This window comes from Zonotrichia albicollis, chromosome 5 (assembly GCF_047830755.1).
Source record: "Zonotrichia albicollis isolate bZonAlb1 chromosome 5, bZonAlb1.hap1, whole genome shotgun sequence".
Taxonomy (NCBI): domain Eukaryota; kingdom Metazoa; phylum Chordata; class Aves; order Passeriformes; family Passerellidae; genus Zonotrichia; species Zonotrichia albicollis.
Genome location: NC_133823.1, coordinates 70,723,058 through 70,744,773, shown reverse-complemented (window position 1 = coordinate 70,744,773; position 21,716 = coordinate 70,723,058). Strand labels below are relative to the sequence as shown.

General features: G+C 42.9%; 2 long non-coding RNA genes across 14 annotated transcripts in view; one reads left to right on the top strand and one right to left on the bottom strand.

Moving 5' to 3' along the window:
- Positions 1-3,466: 3,466 nt before the first annotated feature.
- LOC113459103 (uncharacterized) overlaps positions 3,467-21,716 on the top strand; it is a 202,898-nt gene continuing 184,648 nt past the window's right edge. For 11 of the 13 annotated variants that reach the window (XR_012580579.1, XR_012580581.1, XR_012580583.1 and 8 more), the window contains exon 1: positions 9,395-9,627. This is a non-coding gene — a long non-coding RNA (uncharacterized LOC113459103). Of the gene's footprint in view, positions 3,632-9,394; positions 9,628-21,716 lie in introns of those variants that run through there. The other 2 variants (XR_012580577.1, XR_012580574.1) reach the window with 2 other exon arrangements.
- Positions 7,893-16,743, bottom strand: LOC113459104 (uncharacterized). The gene is made up of 3 exons (XR_003379989.2): positions 14,349-16,743; positions 10,886-11,061; positions 7,893-9,573 (listed from the first exon to the last, which is right to left on the bottom strand). It is a non-coding gene; the product is annotated as an uncharacterized LOC113459104 (long non-coding RNA).

Sequence of the window (21,716 nt, the reverse complement as noted above, 5' to 3'; positions counted from 1 at the left end):
CCCATGGTTTTTAGCAATCCTTGCAGCTGTGTCTGTTCTTCAGGACTTAGGGACATGCTTTGCTGTCTAAATGAGCACATGTATTTTCTGTCTGATAGTGGAAACTAGTTAGAACACAGAGTTCTGCCAAATTTGATCTTTTATTTTTTTTGTATGTCTATAGTAAGATCTGATAGTTTTAAAAGGCTTCCATGTGACTCTTGCTGGAATGGTTTTCTTCAGTCACTTCTGTCTACGCTCTCTTCTGAGTCCAACTATGATGAGGAGGCCACATAGCTGATTTAAGTGCTTCAAGCTAGGGAAATTAGACCAAATTGATTAAGGGCATGTGTGGCAAGCACAGCGCCTGAAAGCCAACCAGCTGTTTTCTCCTGAGAAATGTTCTTACCAAGGCACTTGGCATTCCCATCAACCCCAGGTTTTCAGTATCAGGATTGTTTAAATATTGAGCTCTGCCTTATTGCTATCTTTAGGCAACAGGGTATGATCTGCCTTTTTCCAGGAATTCTGCAAGGAGAGAAATGAAATTGAGGGGAGCCAGGGGATGCTTTGTTTTATGGTGTATCACCAAAGCAAGAGTGGTCCCATCTTTCTGCAGTCCCTCAGCTGGTGTGTTTGCTTTACTGAGGCTTCTTTTTCTGGAGTCATCTCCTGCAGAGATTAGTTTGGATCTGAATTTATGGAAATAGTGTAAGTGTCTTGCATTGTCCAGAATCATAGTCGTGGAATGAAAATGCTGGTTTTGCTCATGGCTTAGAACAGAGCTTAAATGTGACTTTCCTGGGCTTTGTGCATTTTAGAAATCAAACTTACTTTTGCATTAACATCACATCTAAAACCCAAAATTCCTTTTTTGTTTTTAAGATAAGGTGAAAAAGTCAGGAACAGGACACACGCTAGCCACATTCATTATTTGTAGATGAACAGCTTCAGCCAGGAATTAAAAGTTGTGTGTGTGATGAGGTAGGATGGAATGAGGCATCACTCATGTTCTTTGTGGTGCTTCAGTTGGTGATATTGCTGAGGAGTCATTGCTGATGGAGTGCACAAATCCAAGCCTTTGCATGGCTCTGGACACACTTTTGAGCATGGTAGGGGCCGGGCTGGCTTTGGGAGGGTATGGCTGCTGTAGGAAATGCTTTTCAGTCGTGGCTTACATGGGATTGACCAATGTTCTGTGAAGAGCTGGTTTGTCCAGCTTTACAGATAAAACACACCATTGCTTGTGGCAAAAAAAAATGCACAAAGGAGCCTGACAAAACTTTTTTTTTTTTTTTTTTTTTTTTTTTTTCCTGAGTGGTTCCTGTACCTGTCAAAAGGATTTTACGAGATGGAGAGCGAGGTAGGTACGTGGTTTCCTGCACTGTGCCTGAAAGGAGATGGATTTGTTCAGATGATTTTGACAGTGCATTTGTTGCTGTAAGGGAACATTTAGGAAATCCTGTTTGGTGTGTTTGAGTGAGGCAATCACTCTGATGCTCTTCCTCGTGGCAAACTGCAAGTAACCCTGCCTGGGAGCAGAGCAGGCATCGCCCCATTCATAGCCAAGGTGTCGAAACGCTCCGTGCAGCGGCGTCTGCAGCGCGGTACCGGGGCTGGATCTGCTGAGTCAGCACCGTGCCTGCAATTACGGCAGCGCTGCCCTTATCTCCCGGTGGGCAGGGAAAGGCCCCGGCAGAGCTGCGGGTGAACACTGCCAGTGTAAGGAGCAGCATTCCCATTTGTCTTCAGGGTAACCTGAACTGGGCTGCCCTGCCCTTGCTGCTGGTTACGTGACAGCGTTCCCTTTGCGGTGCCATTAGCTAATTGTCCCTCAGACCGCCTGTTAACGAGGTAATTTGCCGCATCTGCTTCCACTTTCCATGTCATGGACAGTTGCCGGATTTGCAAAATGTTTTGTGTTTGTCAAGCTGCTCTGCCTGCCTGGAAATGTTTTGCCTGCTCAAATTTTTTCGGCTCATACCTCAAGGACTTGTTACTAGGTAACTGAGTTCCATTTGCCAATTGCCCACTATTTCCTTCTCACCGTATTACAGGCCTGATTATTAACATTTAGTTCAGAGAAATTGCTGTCATTATGTGAAGTAACTTCCTTTAGAGGTTACTCATTAACCTTAGGTATTTTACTGTGCGATTATAATTGCCAAATGCCATAGGCATGGAAAACCTTTGAACTCCTCAAGGTATTAGTGTATGGGAGAAATGGTATCAGCTGTGATTTTTATACATTCTCCATCCCCACCCTGCCTCCTCAGTTGTTTTTCCTTTTGACTGTGTTCTCCTTCCATTCCTGTTGGCATGCTGCATAGCATACAGGGCCTGCTCAGCTGCTGGAGAAGTGAATGTTTTCTTCTGGAAGGGAATCAGCCTCTCCTGTTCCCCTTCAGATCTGAGATTAGCCCTAGCCAGCTCAGGGGCCCATTATCTGCTTTGCAGTGTGCCACTAAGAACAGAATTTGGTCCCTTGCCCTTGCATGAAAAGTAAAATAATTGGAAAGTTGTGTGGCATGCTCCTTGCTGCTAACACGTAGTTTTCCAGCATGGCTCTACCATGTTTGCTTTGGGGAGATTTTCAACTCTACTGCTCTAGATTGTGTTCAAGGAATGGAAATTTTCAGACAAAAATAATTCTCCCTTTGTTTTTTTCTTTTATTTTCTATACAGACACAATCAACTGCATACTAAGGTTCTTGCTTCAGGGCAACATGTGTTCTCTGGAAAAATCTTACTAAATATATTTGTCTTTCTCCCCTAACCCATTTCTCCTTAGAAGTCCATTGACATTCCTGGTAACTTGATGCCTCTGACAGGATAGAGCAAAGCTGTAATGTAGGCCTGTGTCATCATGTGACTTCAGTGAGGAAATATATATCATACCCAGGAAATTAGGGAACAAGTGAGATATATACCTAGTGCTTAAACAGAAAGAAAAAAAAGAAAGAAAAATTACCCATTCCAACAGGAATGTTTTTGCATGGAGTCAGACCTAATTTTGATGGTAGGAACCAAAATGTTGTGGTGGACAGGGAATATTAATCTGGTAAATCTTCTAAAATATAACATTAGAAAAAAACCAGTGCTATAAATTTAAAAAAGAGAAAGCTTAGGTGGGATTAACCAATGAGTCCTCTTAAGTCTGAGCCTGGCAACAGGGAGAATAAAACATGATCATGACAGAGCAACTTCTGTCAAGCACTTGACTTAATATTGCTCACCCCACTCTGCTCTGTGCATTTGATCTCAGCATGAGCTTTTGGGTTTCCTTGAAGGGGGAAAAGTGAGGAAAAACCCACAAAACCAGTATGTCCTTTCATGATGCATGCAGTACAAAATCCCCATGATGAAAGTGCTAAATCAGTCCCATGGAATTATTAATAATGAAAAATGTTTAGTAACACAATTTCAGATAGTGAAACCTTGTGTTTTTTTTTGTGGTAATCTGTTTCTTCTTTCTTTCTCTAGAACAGTTCTTGCTCCTGATTTCAGTGGGTATTCTCGTGTGACAACGTGTCAGCTGTGACTTCTCAGCTACTGTGTGTTGCAAAGAGCTCAGCGGTGGAATTTGTGGTGACATCTAATGTTGCTCTCCAGGATAAATTTAGTGATTCACAAAGTCCAAGCAGTGCAGGAGGTGGGTAACACTTCAAAAGTTCTTTTAGTAAAACTGTGCTTCACTGAATTCCTGTCTGCTCCTTCTGCTTTGCCTGCTCACCTGCAGCACAGGGTCTAATTCATGGATGCATCATTCAGTGCTGTCAGAATAGCTCAGAGTTCGGCTTTTGCTTTCTGTTTATTGTCAATAAATCCACATCATTTAGCACAGACCACTAGTATGCTTTAAAACCAAGCACACCTCCAACTGGCATTAACTACTTGGAGCCCTTCTGCAGAATACAGCATGAAATACAATTTGCTGGTGTGTAATGTGAAAATTACTGGCAAGGCTTTAGGCATGAGAAGGCATTTGGGGAAATTAAAAGCCTATTGCTTGTCATATTGGCATTCTGTACAAAGATTCTGGATTACAGAGTTACAAAATCCTGCTCCACTGAAGCAAGTGGATGCAGAAAATTGGGAAAACATGGTTAACACCTAAGACAAGGCATGTTCCTGCCAGCTGTGGCATGTCTCTTGCATTCATGAACACCAGCAAATGCCTCAACGTATTTGTTTATTTATCCTTCTGTCTGTTTATTTATGAAATGTCTAAATGTGTCTGTTCTCTATTGTACAGGCATTACAAAATATTTACCTTTATTTTGATACGTGACATTGTTTCTTGGGGCAGGTATCGTGGAATAATAACATTTAGGGTACCTAAATTTTTTTTCCTACAGAAACACCTGTGGTAGTTCAAATGTTACATTTTTTCCATGTGTTGAGTTTGCGAGTGCAGAAGAAAGAGATGTATTTTTAGACCAAAATTAGACTACGTGGTAATACCCAGTAAAGTACTTTCTCCCACGGAAGCTGTGGCAAATTTAAGTTAAACAATGATTATTAAGTTTCCACAGAAGAAAGTGCAGTGGGATAAATCTCTCTTAGCAACCTGCATTGTACCTCCACTTGGTGGGGGGGGGGAGAACCAAGAAGGAAACAAGAAAGTGGCCTGGAGTACAGCATGAACAGAACTGTATGTCCTCAGGACGTACAATAACAGGCTGAAGCTGTCATTAACACTCTTTATTTCCCTAAGGTATGGATATGTGTCTTTGCAAGTCTCATTGGAACCAGGATTTATTGATCTGGAATCTCTTAGAAACACCTGTGAGGTTCAGTGTATTATTTTCTTATAAAATTTTGTTTCTTTTTGAAAATGAAATGCCTATCATGCTTATAAAACAGACAAAATGTTATTGATTTTCTGCCAGGAAGGTTATGTTTAAACTTAACTAGAAAAAAAAAATCCAAGATGCCTGGTAAGGCATTCTGCTTTTTTTTTTTTTTCTTTTTTTTTTTTTTTTAAAAAAACAATATCATTCCTCTTGACTAGTCCTGATGCAGTCAGGCTTAATTCCTTTCATCAGGAAGGGAAAAATGGAATCTGTGCTTGATGGTGTATTGGTAACTAGGCAATCTCCAAAAGAAGAACTGGCTTGGTGGGGATTTTTTTGGGGGGGTGGAGGGGATGGGGGTTTGTTTGTTTTTTCTTCCCTGGAGGGGAAAGAAGAAGAAAAAAATTTGGTCTCTTAAAAACAAAAAGAAAAGGCAAGAAACTGATTAGTCCTTATGATTTCAATAATGTTTGACTCGCTGCATTGTGACGACAGTGTTTGATTTTTCTATTTGCTTTCCCCCCCTTTGAATGCAAGGCTGGGATCTGTTGTTTCTGATTAAATGTGTGCTGAGCCGTGTGGCCTTAGAAAAAAATTGCACTCCTGCACCTCCATTCCTCGTGCTCTCTGTTGCCCAATGTGGAAGTTGTGGCTCTATGGGGATTTACTGTTTCCTCTTAGGATCACCTGTGCTGTGGCTTAAATAAAAGTTTGTTTCTTCAGCTGTCTGACTTCAGAGTTTATCTGACTCAGGCTGACCCCTCAGTTTTATAATGAGCTAGTTTATTTGCTTGTGCAAATTGGGTTTTCTTAGACAGAAATATAACAGACTGTAAAGAGGCCAGTCTTTTGATCATTTCACCTCTGGAAGGGGGAAGGCTACAATGCCTTTCTGCACTCACTGGGCACTCCCTGGGTTGTTAATAACATTAAGTTACTGTTCCTGAACACTCTGTGGTTGGATTTTTTTTTTTTTTCTTTTCAAACCGTGTTATAAAAGTCTGGTGTGCAGAAAAATGTTGTTTCTTCTGTCTATGCTTGGAATATTGATAGGGTTTAGAATCTAATTACTTCTCTATTTGTAGGAAATACAGAGCCTTTGCTTAGCAACCAGTCTGCCTGTTTCCAATTCTCCTTTAAGTGTATCTTTTTGCTGCACCTATAGCCGTGCACACGAGGAGGCAGGAGGAGGAATGCTGGAAGAAAAGGAGGCGTGAGCACTTAGTGAGAATGGTGCCAGTTTTTCCTCGATGGGCCTCGAGCCTCCAGTGCAGCCCAACAAAGCTGAGAGTGATGCGTCAAAATATCTTTTAATAAACAACCGAGGCAGTAGGAAATAATACTGGTCAGGGCTTGTTTTTCTGGCTCGGGGCCTCATTCCAACCTGTTGCAACCAGCTATTGAACGTCTATGGGGACACCCCCACACAGGAGGCCCCATGGAGGAAAGGAACTTTTACATTTCTGTTTGACTGGGATCCTTGCCAGTGGCTAAGTTCAAAGTGCAGTTTCCAGTAATTTGCTGTTACTACTCCGTGCATTTGATAGGCCAGGACAGAAGCATGCAACCCGAAGTAATATTTCCTGATTTCTGACATTTCTCAAGATATGAATGGAGGTTGCTGAGGCACTAAAACTCGGAAGGGTTTTCCTGACTCCGACACCTTCGATGCTTTTCTTTTCTCCTCTTGCTCAGCCCCTTTCCCTCCCCCCATCTCCTCCCTTTGCTCACATTCCCTGCTGTTGTCAGTTCCGTATTTGGATGACATTCATATTGATTGTTTCCCTATGCAAACACTGTGTGGCTGGTCTGATGCAACCAGAAGAATCCTATTGATTTACTGAGTGTGAGGGTTATTTAGATTGATATCCTTCTGGAGTGGTGATAACGCTTTCATCTCGCCACAGAATTATGGTTAACCTTTCCATTTTGGGGGAAGGGCATGGAAATGAATTTCCTTTGCCCTGTTAACTGTGGTAAGCACAGGGAGAAGCCAGTGGAATAACTACTGTTCTCTCCAGCATGTGCAGTTGTAGGCCATGTGTATGCCATTGTGGTTATGGAAGAAGCATCCTCTGTAATTAAGATTATATAAGCATTCCCATTGTAATCCTTTGTTTGCAGCTCTCCAAAATTTGCCTCTTTTGGGCTGATGTTTTCCTGGCTTGTTCTTTGCCATGTCACAACTTAATTATTTATTTTCCAAGCAGGGATGCAAATGTTGGAGAGAGCTGAGGAAATGGACTTTTCTTGCCCATTTGAAAACAGCTCTTGACTTTTTTGAAAATTAGATCCAGAGTCCAAATGAGCTTTAGGTAGGAAGGATGTGACCATTGATGAGCTTTTGGGGAATGCTATTTTAATTACTGAATAATCCACATTTGTGCAAAAGGTAATGCAGATGGGCTGTGTAAGGGAAGAGATGAGGTTGGGAGGGCAGGCTCCAATGCTTAAAATCCCAATTCTCTTTTTTTCTACAGCTTAAGTGTGCAGGCTTCCTAAGTCTGCAAAGGTGTGGGGGTCCTAGTAGAGATACCCACAAAAGCAGAGGGGTAAGAAATGTAAAGGTGCAGAGCTCAGTTCTAACTGCCCCCCTGCAGCAAAGTCAGTGCTCACAGGAACAAAAGCTGGGTGTTGAAGCTTTGTGTGCTGGCTTTGCACTGAAGCTTCACTTCTCAGCTGAAACTGCCATCTCAATTCTGTTTTAAAAACCAAATAAAATTCCTTTGACTAGTATATAGCTTCAGTTTTCAAATAAATAAGCAAGCAAATACCTTTTCTTCCAAAGAACACTGACAGGTGTTCACAAAATCCAGGCACTCATGAGGTTTTAATCATTAAACTAAACAGTTCCTTGAAAGCAGAGGAATTTGGAGTTAATTCTGATCTTTATACCTGTGCTGATCACATCCACTCCAGGTGTGTCCATGCAGTGACATCCACAGGCCTACCTAAGCAGCAAGTAGAAGGAAACAGCGAGCACGCATTTTTGAGCTGAACATTTCAAGCACTGCAACTGGAACTGCATTATTCATGATTAGTGCCTTTTTTTTCTCATGTTTAGTCCCAAATCCTCTGGGGGGGGCAGTGGGAGAAAGCACAAAGTGGCAAATAATCCCAGGATGCTCTGTGGTGGGAGTGGATTTGCCCACGAGCGAGCGCCGTGTGTCTCTGGTACCGGGCGTGTGTCATGTGGCCGGCAGCTGTGCTCCCTTGCCGGATGCTCAGCCCTTTCCATAACCAGCTGCAGGGCCCTGGCCTCCCTCTCTGTGGATTTTTAGCCAGAAAGATGTGGAAGGGAGAAGGCTGCAACCTGGTCCGTGTGTTGGGGTTTTTTTTTAATTAATTATTTTTTTATTAATTTTGTACAAGAATAACTCACCGATGATGTCTGGCTGCATAAGTTTGTTGAGCCCGCAGTTTCCTGTGGGTGACAAAGCCTCTGGCTGTGTTACAAGCGCTCTGAACTGATTAGAGAATGTTGGGTTGCATCATGAGACCAAACAGCAGGTAAACAAAGGGAGCATGCTGTGTCCAAATGAAACAACTCCTCGTAAACCTGGAGGATTGCTGTGAACTTTGTTGCTCAGTGGTTTCTTGGGCACGAGAAGTACCAGAGATGTTACAGTAAGTAACCATAAAGGGTTACTACACTGAAAATGCAGTCTAACTCTGTTGAGGAAGATGCAGGGCTCACTAGATCCCACAGGAAGTTTTCTATGTAGTCCCTTGTGTCTTCATTGTTGATATGTGAAACCAGAATAATATTCTAGAGGCTGTGTTTGGTTTCCATAATATTTGCTTGAATTTGAATTTTACCGAGGGAGTTGGGTTTGTCCTTTGAGATCATCTGTGCAAAACACAAAGTCGTGAAGGAAGGAACGTGTCCTGTTGTTCACTGTAACAATAAACATGGAAAATGATTCAATGATCTGTGAAGCTCAGTGAAATTTATGAGAACACAGCAGCTGTCACACTAGATTAGATCAAAGATTATTGTAAGTATCCTGCCTCCAGCAGAGGCCGGTGAGAGTGGGATGGGGAAAGGGCCTCAGAAAATAGATGTGTATTTGGAATTATCTTCCCCTGCTCTATCTTGTCAGCTTCTAACAAAGAGTGGTGTAGCAGCTCCTGAGGCTGACGTGCTTGGTAGCCTCTCCTGGATGTATTCATTGTTCATTCCTCTGATCTCCATTTGAACCTGTGTGCTGCTCTGCCTCGACCAGCCCCTGTGGGCACTGAGTTCCACACTGTAATTGTTTTATGAAAAAGCATTTCCTTTTGTTTCTAAATTGCTGCCAGTTTAAAACAGGCTTCCCGACTTCCTTTATTGCATACAGTAAATAATTCCCCTTTTTACCACATCATTCCATTTCATTATTTTTCAGATGTTGATTCTGTCCCCTCTTAGCCAGCTGGCATGTTCTAATTTATTTAGTTTCTTCTTGTCCGGAATTTGTCCTTTACTTGTTACTTTCCACGGTGCCTTTTCCCTTAATCTTTCCTGGTTTTTCTGCGTGCTCTGTGAGATGGCGTGGGGGTGAATGCAGCGCTGTAATCAAGGGGCGCTAATGAGTAACCTGGTGCTTGGATGAGCAAAATGCCTGTGGACTTGAGCCAAAGGTTGCAGTGATTAGCCTGGGAAGTCCGGTGCTGTCAGGCTTTGTCTGTGTGGTGTCAGAACAAGATAAAGGTGTGCAAGTGCTCCTTGCTACCTGCCTTGAGTCCATCATCTCCCTTCTGAAGTCACAGCTGTGATGCCAAGGCTTTGGCTGAGCCATACTTCAGGCTCCAGGACCTGAAACAGTGAGTGCCAAAAGGAGATTATACCGGCCGTGGTGGGGTGATGAAGGTTTGTGTCATGCTGGGGAATGAGGGGAGAAATTCCTAAAGCATTCAACAAAAAATTATTGCTCCCCTCCAAAATCCCACAATCCATAAATGGGTAGTTTTCTGGGGTTTTTCACCGTCCCTTTGGGTTATTTGCATACATGGGTTTTGCCCTTAAAACGTGATTTTGTAGTGGAAAGTGGGCATGCGTTTGAGACTGCTCTCAGATCTTGGCCTCATGGGGCACTGCAAGCCCTGACAATTCAGTAACAGCCCTTTGCACAAGCCTTGCAGTGCAGCAAAAATCCAAATGGTTCCTTTTGTGGTGAAGTTACAAGTCAATAAGTTGAGCTCGGATTGTGTCCATATCCGGTGAGGAGTGAGGATTACATCCCCCCCCTTCTCCTCGCAGTCCTGCCTAACAAATCCAGACCCATTCCCCGCAGGGAGCCCAGGCGAAAGGAAGGGAGTGTCGTTCCCCTGGGAGCTGTTACTGCATCCGCTCCCCCCCGGAAAGAGGAGGGAGGAATTCCGACAATTCCTTGCCAAGCTATTCCAAGGGTAGAGCACTTACACCCCACCAGCTAATCAGGGCTGTTCCTTAAGGCTTTATTTTAGCATCTGGACTCCAGTAACTTTTTTTTAAGTCTAGTTTTGTACTGAGGATTACTGTGAATTTAGATCTAAACCACTGCTTGAGTTGCACATCCAAAATAAGCATTGTTAACAAAAGCCGAGTGCCTTATGCATTTTATTCAGTGCTAAGAGTAGCTTGACTGCTAATATTTCATGTGCTGGAAGAAATGGAGCTGCAGTGTTTGGAGCTAATTCTGGCATTTTGAAGCACATCCTGCATGGCAAATGGTAATGCCCATGGTTGTGCCAGTGGTGATCAGTTTGAGGCCAGTGAGATGCGGGTACAGAGATATACAGGATAGAATCCTTATAAGAAGGCAAATATGCCCTTTCCCATATTTGTTTAATATTGCATTATTAGTTTTTTGAAGTGCCTTTGTGTACAATGTCTGCCCATGTTACCTTTTAAAATTTTTTCCAGGTCTGCTACCGTTCAAATAAATCATGTGGCTGAGCAAGAATTTGTCCTGCCTCCTCCTAAGGCATGTAGGCTTAATCCTCTTGCTGCCTAAATCACAGTCATGGTGTTGGGAAGGTTTAAACAAAACTCTGCTGTATTATATCCCAGCTTGGAATATATATTTGGGAGAAATATGTGGAGAATGGGAGAGAAAGGTGAGAAAGGGAAAGAGGAGATCACTTACCTTTCTTCTCTTGCTGTGCAAGTCCAGCCTGAGTTTTTCCCTTTGCAGGGATCCACGAGCCCAGCTGGGTAGAAGGGAGCAGGACTGAACTGGGCTGGAAGGAGGATTGCTGTGTGTGCCACACTTGAGTGTCTCCCCAGCTCCAGCTGGCTGTTCTGGCTTTGTGCAGCAGATAGCTACATAAACAGATGGAAAGCTCAGTTTTCCTTGCACTGCTTTTGCTCTTTCTGCTCTAGACTTCACAAGGAATGCCATTTTTTTGTGTGTTGCACCAAAGGATTCCTAAGTGGAGGAGGAGATTATTTGTTCCACAGCATGCATGTGGGTGAAAAATGCAGAGCGCTGCGTGTAGCCTGATTCAGAGCTGTGCAGTGCATGGGTGTAGCAACAGCTTCCACTCGCATGGGTGCCTTTTTGGCAAATACAGGGCTACAGAAAGAAGTGGAACAACTCTCCCAGTGTGTTGGAAGACAAGGTCCACATAAGTAGTGTCACTAGCCAGTTGGGAGGGCAATTAAAGACCAGGTGGAGAGCATCCGTTCCAGGTGCCAGATCTGAGTATTGGAACAGCACTGACCTTGGGCATGCTGACTTTTACAGTAGAGTAATTAATAGGAATGGGATATGCAGATAAATGGAAGCTAATTTAGGGATATCTGGCTGTAATCCCTTTGTCACAACCCCCTGTATTGTCTAACATGCAGAGGTTTGGACGTCAAAGTATAGGTGCGAAAGGCAATTCAGAATCCTTTCTCATTTGTTTATCCTTGTAGGGAGAAAATGGTGCTGATGAATGTAGAGATCTGTAGAGGAGTAAAATCATAATTTGATTATGTGTATAATGTGATATATTGTTGCTTGAAAGGTAGAAAAATGGCCATCAGGAATCAAAGCTTTTGATTGTAAATTATTATTCTCAAAGCTTTTAATTGTAAATTAGGATTCGAGGTATAAGTTCTGTAGGGTCTTGATTAGATTTTCTGTCTCCCCTCCTCAGCACGCTGGGATATTGATTAGTTCACAGTCCCAAGCTGTCGCTAATAATGGAATCAATCTATTAGCTGTATGGTTCTGCTAAAATTATTTGCAATAAAAGGATTGGTTAAGAGTTGCATTTGCATGGTAATGGAGAGGCCTTGGCTGTTAAGGGAGGATGAACAGATCAGATTGCAGGGTTGCTTACAGAGTCAGAAATATGGGGCGGTGTTGGCTTATAGTTTGTTCTTTTGGAGATTGTTGTACTGTGCATAGTGAAGCATTAGGGAAGCTAAAGAGATAATACAGTGATCTGGTGTCTAGGACACTGAGCTGTCTGGAGGGGGACACCAGCTCCTTGCTGCAGTGAACATTTGGAATATTAATTTCTCACCTCATCTTTCTTCTCTTGTCCTGCTGTATGCACTTTTCTTCCCCTATCACCAGTCTTCAGGGATATGGAAACTGTAGGAAAACAGCTGTTGGCTATGCTGGGGATGCCGGCTTTCCCTACCTGCTGCCAAGAAGTCTTTTTGAAAGATTTCTGAGGCTAGATCTTATCCTGTGATCACAGCCAGTGTGTTTTCTTGGAGTAAGGCTTGCAAGTGCAGTAGGCAGAAGAAAAGTTAGCCTGAAAATCCCACCAAATAAATTTTAAAAAAGGAGCTGAGAAAAGCAGTGTCCTAGGAATCAAATTCTGAATTTATCTGCTGATGAAAATCTAGAGCCCTGTAGGATTAGGATTAGCTAGGTCGGGGTGTGAAAGCAGATGGTGCTACCAGCGAGGGATGCCCAAATGCATCATTTGGATTTAACTTTGTAGGTTAACTCCTAGAAAGATGTAATGTGCTAACCACACAGTTAAGCTCAGAGCATCCCTTTCCTATTTCCCTTGGCAGGCAGTTTGTTTAACTGTACGTCATGCCAGCAGTGAAAAAACTGAAACAAATCAAAGCTGCTCTGCATTTCCCAGTCTGACTCTCACCTGCTGCATTGTGGAGCATCACCGTGGGAAGCTCACACTCTGCCACATGCTGTGGGATGTGATACAGCACAGCCTGACCTACCCCGGCTGTGGCAGCCACAGGAAGTCTGAAAATATGATTTCCTGAAAAACAAGTGAAAGGAGGGGAAGTGCGCAGTTTATGTTTTGAGGATGGCATTATTGGAAACTCCATGAGCTCTTTCTGTCAAAATACCTACGAAGTAACTATTTAGTCATATGAATAGTTGCCATTTATTTACGAGGCATCTGTGTGTGAATTAGGAAAAATCCTTTAACATCTATCAGACCTCACAGAGATGAGTAATTCTGTGGAAACAGTGTGCGTGTCAGACGTGACTGATCGCTTGTTACCCTGCATTCTGTCCTTTGTTTTTCAGTAAGACTCCAATGTATGTGCTAGCAGTGATTCAGTATGAACCAGGGGGTGTCTGGTAGAATCTGCTTGTCTCTTGCATTTCAGCAGAAGATGCAAGATTTTCTTACAGAGAATTTTCTTGACAGAATCAAATGGTAAGGCAGTTGGTGTCAGCTGGTAAGCATTGGTTTGCACCAGGCTAGGACCTGATCTCTCTGCTTATAGGACAGCTGTCCTAAAAATGCATTTCCCAAAATGCAAAAGCAGTTGTTAGTGAAATCACGCTGTGCCATGCAGGGTTGATTGTGATTGTTGTCTTTTCTCGATCTCTGAACTCCATATATGTAGAACAGAAACTCCTGGTTTCAGCACCTGTGGTCTAAGGTAGGAGTGGGATCTAGGAACTGGAGTCAAACTAGGGGCCTCTCTCTTTAGGCTCCATATGTTAACTTTAATTACTTTTCTATGTGATTTCCTTGAAATGTTTCATGGTTTTCCCACTGCTTTAACACTGAATCTCTTATTTCCTGGACAAGTCCCTGAGCAACTTGATCTAACTGGACCTGCTCAGAGCTGGGAGTTGGATTAGATGACCTCCCAGGAGTCCTTTCCAATGTAAACTATTCTGTGAAAAGTAAAAGATGCTTTTGGGACTGATAGATGAGGTATAACAGAGCAAGCTGTGGAGCTGGGGAAGCCACAAGCACTCCATTTTACCCAAAGATATGAAGCTCTGTTATTTTCCTGTATTTGTTGTTTCCATCTTCTTGCAGTAAATTCAATTACCATCGAGCAGGACTTTTTCACAAGGGGCTGGCTAGGAAATTATCTGCAGAGGTCTGGAGATAGAATTTCTAGCTGGCAAGTTGTGTTAAGTTTGCCTTTCCTAACACCAGTTCCAATTCAATGGATGTAACTTCTGTAGCTGAGTGCATGTAGTTTAATCGCTGGCAGAAAGCAAATCTTTGACGTGCAAAATGATGCGCATCTGCAGAGAGCTTTAGCGTGAACTGGTGCAACTTTCCTGAGCAAAGAAACATCTGGAGGTGCCAGCAGTAAGAAATCAGAGAAGACATTTATTTTTTAAGCAGACAGAAGGGACAGGGAAGATTAAATACATCACATACCTTGTCCCCATGGAAGAGTAGGAGAGCGAGGGACCACAGCAGACCTTGTCTGCCCCACATGTTTCTGCAGGGATTTCAATCCTGCCAAGCCACCAATACTCCTGCATGATTGGAGAGAAAGAAGGCAGAAAGTGCAGTCCTGTCTGCAGTGAGAGAATTTGATTTGTTCCTCCTCTGGCCAAGTAGCTGCAGCCTACAAGGCAGGTGTGGGCCAGCTTTGTGCCTAGTTCTTCCCTGGATTTACGTGGTTGGGAATTGGTCAGCCAATTGTAGAACGTGTTTCTTTCTGGGTCTCTATTAAATCTCTTTGCTTGGAGCTCCCTGCTAACACAGGTGGCTTATGTTGGACATGTCATTTTGGTCCTTCTGTGTTGTGCATGGTTTATGCAAAGGGATGATTTCAGTGCTTTGTGAAATCAGTGTTGCAGACACCTGAAATGGTGCATTTTTATAAAAACAAGTGCAGGTTAAATTTATTAATTCAACAAGCAAGGATTGTTGACATAATATAACCACTCTTGTGTGCTCATTAGTTATTCTGCATAATTGTACTAGAAGTGTCTGTGCCTAAAGGAATACATATAATAACAGAAGGATAGATATGCAAGAAGAGCTGTTTGATTCCCAAACTACCAAGCTTCTGAAGTAAAAGCGTGGCATCTCTTTGTTTCACAGTTCACTTGTGGCATAAATATCACGACCGGTACCTTGCTGTTTGCCAAAATGTCCAAATCCTCCCTCATGCCTTGGACAAAGGCCTTGTGGAAGCACAGCATTTAAACTTTTTACCTGCAGAAAGGCTTCCTGTTCAGGCTTTGTCAACAGATGCATGAAGCGCAAGAATTACTGTTGACAGTGAACACTTTATTATGGGGCAAAAGATCCTCTTAAGAATGTAAGGTCAGCAGTCTGTGAGCGAAGAATTTCTTATGCACATCAACACACAAATGCTTGATGCCTAATCCTTTAATATGATTTTTATGGATTGATTTCAACAGGAATCCAAGGACAAATCTTCGGTAGCTGAACAACCTTCTATCAGCAAGCTGGCTTTGTTGGAATTCATGCTCAAAAATGATCCCACTCTAGTTGCTTTTTAATATTGTGAATGCCAGGGCCCAGTCCTGTAGCTTGTCTTCCAGTTTTGAGTGGCTCCTTACTGAAGCAAACTCCTATTGGCCTTTTTTGAGTATTTTGCTAAACCAAGTACTCCTGTTTATAGGGGCAGGCTGTAACAACATGAGGATGACTGTCACGTGGGTTAGTCTGAACTGACAATGGGTTTGTCAGTCATGGAAAGCTACTCCCAGTTAATTCAGAAGGTAATTTCCATTTCATGTGTGCTTTCAGCCTGACTAGGTGACTTCCCTTCCATGGCAAATCTCAACTGGCTTGAGAGTAAACTCTTGGCCCTCCTCTAATTTCCCTGTGAAAGTCTGTCCTCAATGTGTCTGGAGCTCTGGCTTGTTATCCTGAGCCTTGCTGAGCCCTTTCCTTCCAAAAATAACCTACTAGCTATAAGTCTGTTCTCTAAGCTGTCACTACTTTTCTGTTCTGTTTTAAAATATCTTTCTGCTGTATCTCATTTTTATGTGGAACACAGCCCTTCTCTGAACTGTCCTGCAGTTTGTAGTGAGCTCAGGAAGAAGAGGCATCTGAAAGCTACTAAAAACATCGTGTTTCAAACCCAGCAGTTGTCAGAAATAAAGATACCTTTTGGTTTAAGTGATGGCTAATTTTTTCCAGCTGTTGCTCTTGTTAAAGAATTTAAATCTGGGAGGAAGTGAAGGTTTTTTACTGTACTACTCCTCCACCTGAGGTACTGCTTTAGTTCACTGCACTCAAGATATTTACTAATCTTTCTGAGCAGAGGAGCTGGACACAGGTTTGTTTAGTTTAGTGTGCAGGTTCTGCCTGACCCACCCTGTTTCCTGTGATCTGTGTATTCAAGGACAGTGAACCCCTTAGACCACGCCTGATTACTTGACCCTGGAGGTCTTCCCAATTCCTGGGCTAGGTGTGTGTGCCAGACATACCCTGAATCTGTATCAAGGTGAGATCCTGGGCTCATATTGGCTTCCACTTTACCCTTGAAACAAGGCAATCCAGGTGAATAGACTGGATGTGAGCTTTAACACACTCTGACAGGTCCCAGATCTGGATGGTTTGAGGGCAAAGAGGGAATGTCGAGTTTGGAAAGCACGCCAGGCTATCTCCAGCAGGGATCTGGGCAAGACCTTAGAAGACCTGTTGCCTACAAAGTATCTGGAGAGATTTCATCTGCTTAATTTCTCATGTTTCTTGAGTTTGTTTCATTGCAAACCTTCTGGTCATTCAACATAATGTTGCAAAGACCGTGACCTGGATTCTTCATGGTATCCATGGAAGATGTGGGCAATTCTTAGGAGAGGAGAGATGCTTAAATCTGTTTCAGTAGCTCAAAAGTAGCTTTCTGTACCATGGGCATGTTTACCACTGTAAATTCTGAACATTACCTACCTTCTGCTAGTGCCTGGGGCCTTGCTGTCATTGCTGATACTGCATTTCTGGCACTGAAGACTTGTGCCCAAAATTAAGATAATATGTGTTCAGTTTGCTGATTGTTTCTCCAGAAAATGCTTATGCTGAATTAATGTCCCACTGTCTGTTTGGGCCACGCTGTGGCTGCCCCATCCTTGGCATTGCCCAAGGCCAGGCTGGATGGGGTTTGGAGCAACCTGGGATAGTGAAGGTGCCCCTGCCCCTGGCAGAGGGGTTGGCACTAAATGATCTTTAAGGCCACTTACAACTCCAATTATTCTGATTTTATACTCAGCTTCCCTTACACTTATTTGTGACATAGTAGGCCTGTGCTAAAAGTATTTTTATTCCATAATCTGAGGGCAGAAAATAACACCAGCAAAGCTTTCAGGTCACTTCTTTTTAGCAGCATCTGCCTCAATCCAAGGCATTGAGTGCCTTTCCTGCAAGGAAAGGGTTATCTCTGCTCTCAAATGTGAGAGCACACCCTGCTCTAGCCTGCAGGCACACAGATAATAATACCATGGAAGGATGGCAGCCTGTGCTCTGGAACGGTTTATGAGGAGGAAGTCTGCAATTACATATTTCTGGGCAAACATTAACCAAGGCTGAAGCCTAGCTTCGAAGAAAAACAACAGGCTGGAACCTCCAGTAATATAGCTGTTATGTGGACTGGAAAGAGCAGTCATGCATTCGTGGAGCATTAGAAGCTAAGTAAGAATAGCACGACAACAAAGCAAAAGGCTTGATAATATTAGCACATCCTGGTGTGAGCTTGCAGAAAGCATCTCTGCCCCTGCCCAGCCCTCCAGTGATATTGGAAAGACCAAGGGGATTTTTTTTTTTTTAAGTACTCTCTAGCTCTCTTAAAACAGACCTAAGCCAAAGTAATGGGACTATTGTTTGCTGTGCTCACGGCCTAATCCATTTATATCGGTGGTTTCAGAGCTTGCCACCACAGACTGAAGTTTCCCCTTTAAAAAACAAGTTACTTTGGGCATCTCTCAATCACTGCGGTTACCACGCTAGAAACAATTGCCATTCTGTGCTGTGGTTTTGTAAAGCAGCAGTCTTATTTAGAGCTTTGTGTGCTAAACTCGGATATGCCCATTCTATTATGGACTCTCTGTACCTAAAAATGGAATTGTTACACTAAAATTAAGGAGACAGCCAAATGATACATACTTCCTCTGCTTTGTTTTTTCTGACAGACCACAATTGCTGCAGAGAAGCTGTCCAGTCATTACTGCAAACTCTGGGGAAAAGGAGTGACAGAATTTAGACCTGTATGGGAGAGGAGCGTTAAGTCTAAAGAGACACTTGCTGTGGCAAGCATAATATGTAGATTCCAAAGTTAAGCACTTTGGAAAAAGTCCAAAAGATGAAGATACATACATTACTGCTGCTGGGGGGAAGGAAGGGAATCTTAAATGTCTCCATAGAGAATATTTACTTGGCTTTTCTTCCTTTCCTTTTTTTAAAGGGCAAGACAGCTGTGGCTGAGAAGTCTTACACTTGGAATATAGGCTATTTGGTTCAGATTTAATGGTAAAAGTTAATTTATTCTGTTGTTAGCTCGGCTAAAATAAGAAAAGAGGATTACTGTCCTAACATCTTTCACTGCTAGGAGAGGCACTTACCTACCCACTCTTGTCAGTGGCCTGAAATCATTAACATCCCAAGCCCTTAAGGAAGCTAAAATCAACTTACTGGTTCAGCTGGCTTCACTGGGGACAGTTGTTCCTGCCCCAGCGCTGTCCTCACAATTAGCAGTGATTAACAGTCCTGCTGCAACCAATACTCCACGGTGAGACTGGAATGGGAAATGCAGCCTTGGGGACTATGTGAGGTCTCTCACAACAACAAATTATCTTCAAAAAGCCGCTGATCCCACTTTGCCTTGTTCTGATAATGGAAAACTGTGTTCTTTGGTTTTGTCTTTTCCCTTCTCTTCTGTGCCTGATACTGCAAGCTTTTTAATGCCAAAGCACCTTTTAAAGGCACCCCCTCCTCCCCCAAGTGTTTTAGCAGGTTAATCTTCTGGAATATTTTAACAGAACACAAACTATGACATTCAGTCACAGAGTGATTTCTGCTTGCATTTTGAAAACCCAGAATATTCCTAGATAAGTGCCAGTAGATTATTTTAGGTACACCAGAAGAGATCTGGTTTTGGCATTTTGGAAAGGTCCCAGTTCAGAGGGATAGAAAGAACTGGCCTGTTCTGATGAGTGTGGCTGGATTGTATCATAGTTAAGGAATAAAGAATTCTGACTCCTAAATAGGTATCCTTCAGAATATTTTAATCTAACCCGAATCAAACCATGCTTGTGTTTAAATAAGGAAGATGATTAATGGGATAATGGGAGGCAACAGAATTTCACTTCTTGTAAAAGGAGCGCAAGTATAAACTTGACAAAAACCTGCTTTTTTAGTTTGTTTTGAGGATGCACAAATCACAGATAGCTTAAAGAGCTGCACAGGCCCTTGGCCTGTCCTTTCACAGTTTACTGCATCTTTCAAACTACGGTTTCAGAGGCTGAACATGGATTTAGGTTAATCTTTCAGTGATGTATCTATAGAAGATTTTATATGTTGATATGGGGGTAAACTTGGTTCCTGCTTGTCTTCTAGTGATGTGTCCTTCTCCTTTTGGGAAACTTAGCACATATCAGTGAACCAGCAAAGGATGAGAATCTAAGCAGAATATTCAAGTCTGACTTTTCTTTGCCTGTTTAAGAAGTTACTCATTGCATTGTCATTCATAATCGTCTTCCCGTGTGACAGGATGGGCTCGTCAGATCCCAGGGAGATAAAGCGGAATTTGTCAGCTCCTAGGGGGCCAAAGTAAGCATCCTTCTGACTAACAGTCTTTGAGCACTGTGTCAGGACTTATGGGAATTTGGAGTTACGTGCTGCTGTTGAGTGGCACAGCAAAATATGGTTGTGTAAGTGTGGTTAGTGGTTAATGATTTCTTTTTTTGTCTTTCCTTCTCTGCCTTCTGTGCTCCTTGCTCTGTACACAAGAGCAGGAAGGAGGATTTGGATGGAGCAATGCAGCCTCTTCATCTTTTCCTAAGTGAGTCAATATTGTTGCTATTTCTAGAAAGTCATCTTTGGTCTTTTAGAAAAGACCATCAAGAGATGAGAGACATCTTTGACACGGTAGTATGGAAGGTGGGAGTTCTCTGGCACACCAGGAGCTCTGCCTGCTGGCTCTTCTGATTGCAAGCACAGCATATATTTTACATTCTCCCAGAGTCTCATTTTGCCTCCCTTCAGAGCACGAGCCTCTGCAGCACTGGGTGTGAGAGAGAGTCTTGTGTAGGCAGCTCTGTGTTGACAAGTGCCTTGTACCATCTGCTTCCTTCCTCCACAAATCCATCAGCATCCATGCAGCAGCTTGTACTTGCTAAGAGCACTGCAAGGCGATGTGATTTGGATTTAATCATTAGCAAATGTCCCCTGACTGTTTCTCAGCTGCCCCATCTGAGTTTAATTCCAGGAGAAGGAAACTGATGTATTCCTGCTTTCAGGTGTAATTAGTTCAAGACAGATTGACCGTTTAAGCACACACGACACTGCTTAGCTTTAATTAGAGTAAATTGGCAGAATTTATATGACCGGTAGTTTTGGGGACTGTCAGATGCATGAAAGTATATTTTGCATATCATTTCCTGCTGAGGCTGAGACCAAGGTACTAGCTGAAAGGTTTGTAATTAGGATAAAAACACTTTGTAAATTTAACCCTATCTCCATTAGGAGCAGAGTGGAACGGGCTGGGGAAGGGGGTGGTGCTCCAGGGAGACAAAACATTTGAAGGAGAATGAGAAGCAAGAAGTACCTGGAGACTGTGCAATAACACAGACAAGTGTTATTGCCAAACTGGAGTCTTTGTGATTTGTGTGTAAGTAAGATTTATAAATCCCAAAGATAATTTTTTTCTGGAAGGCTGTTCTAGCATATTGTATGACCCCAGTGTTGATATGAGTGAAACTGAAAAAGAGGTTTGGCTAGATGTTCTGTCACAACAGCTCTCAGTGCACCAATTCAGAGTGCCCTGGAATAACGTCTGCCTTTGCTGGATCCGTTCCTGACTTGACCCTCAGCTGCACCAGCAGGGCAAGCAAAGAGGTTTTAGTACATAAAGAGGCTCCAAATCATTGACTGAGCAGCCAGGCAAGCACTGTTGAGCCCCTTCTGTACTGAGCAACCTGGAGGAAGGGCCTCTCATTGCTGTGCTCTAGACCCCGTTTCTGGTTGGAGAAGCGCTTTCCCAAACCAGGAGCAGGGAGCTGCCTTGTGCCAAGCACCTGTTGATGGATGTGCTCAGTGTAATTTGGATGCAGTTTACAGCCTGTCTCTGCCTGGCAGCTGAGGAATCTCCATTTAAAAAATTGTGGAAGGTGAAGGGTCTTCAGTTTTCCCAAAGAAGGAATAGCTGACCACAGGTTCAAATTCGATTAAATTATTGGCACAGGCTTTGCTAACTGCTATCTGCTTAATGTTGGGAGCTCTTACTGATGGCATTCTGTAAGAATAGAGTTGGAAACAAGTTTTTTATTCTGGAATAGCCCAAATTGTATTCATTTCTGTTTTATTGCTTGGCACATAAAAGATGGTTGTATCACCTTGCTGATTTGAAGTTTGGTGAAGAGGCTTAGTGGAAGTGGTCTCAAGCATCCTCTGCAATGAGGTCCAGATGGAATAGGAATCTGTTTCCCTGAGGATGCTGCAAATGTGGTGGGTCCAACATACTTAACTATTCTACTTTTTAATACCTGCCTAATTTGTCCTGGGCCTGAGACTTGTGAGGAAAGTGGAGGGGGAGCTGTGGTCTTTCACACT